This window comes from Myotis brandtii, unplaced genomic scaffold (assembly GCF_000412655.1).
Source record: "Myotis brandtii unplaced genomic scaffold, ASM41265v1 scaffold1763, whole genome shotgun sequence".
NCBI lineage: Eukaryota > Metazoa > Chordata > Mammalia > Chiroptera > Vespertilionidae > Myotis > Myotis brandtii.
In genome coordinates, this window is record NW_005356530.1 from 147,898 (window position 1) to 148,578 (window position 681).

Here is a 681-nt window from a genome sequence, read left to right on the forward strand (position 1 = left end):
GAGGCCTCGTCGCGAGTGGGCGGGGCCTGTTGTGGAGGCGTGGCTGCGTCGCGTGGGGGCGGGGCCTATTCTGGAGGCACGTGACCAAGTCATGGTGGGGCGAAGGCGATAGTGTCTGGTAGGGAGGGGGGGGGGCCTGGTTCGGAGAGGATGAGACCGACCGTGAGGGCGGGGCTTGGGGTGGAGCGGGTAGGGATGGAGAAGGGGGCCTTGTCCTGGAGTGAAAAGAAGGGGTCTAGTCGGGAGGGGGAAGGACCTGGTCAGGAGGGGCGGGGACCTGCTGGCGAGGCTCAGATGGTTGAGCATCAACCTACGAACCAGGAGGTCACGGTTCCATTCCGTCAGGGCACATGCGCTGGTTATGCGCTCCATCCCCAGTAGGGGGCCTGCAGGCAGCAGCCCATCAATAATTTTTTTTTCTTTATTTTTAAAAATATGTATTTGTATTGATTTCGAGAGGAAGGGAGAGAGAGAGAGAAACGTCAATGATGAGAGACAATCATTGATCGGCTGCCTCCTGCACGATTGGAGATGGAGCCTGCACCCCGGGCATGTGCCCTGACCAGGAATCCAACTGTGACCTCCTGGTTCATAGGTAGATGTTCAACCATTGGGCCACTGTGGCGGGCATCAGTGATTTCCTTTCATCACTGATGTTTCTCTCTCTCCTTCTCCCTTCCT

General features: G+C 57.6%; 1 protein-coding gene across 1 annotated transcript in view; it reads left to right on the forward strand.

The window, feature by feature from the left end:
- The window catches only part of FAM71E2 (family with sequence similarity 71, member E2), a 7,673-nt gene that overhangs the window by 5,946 nt on the left and 1,046 nt on the right, over window positions 1–681 (forward strand). The gene's annotated exons all lie outside the window — the stretch shown is intronic.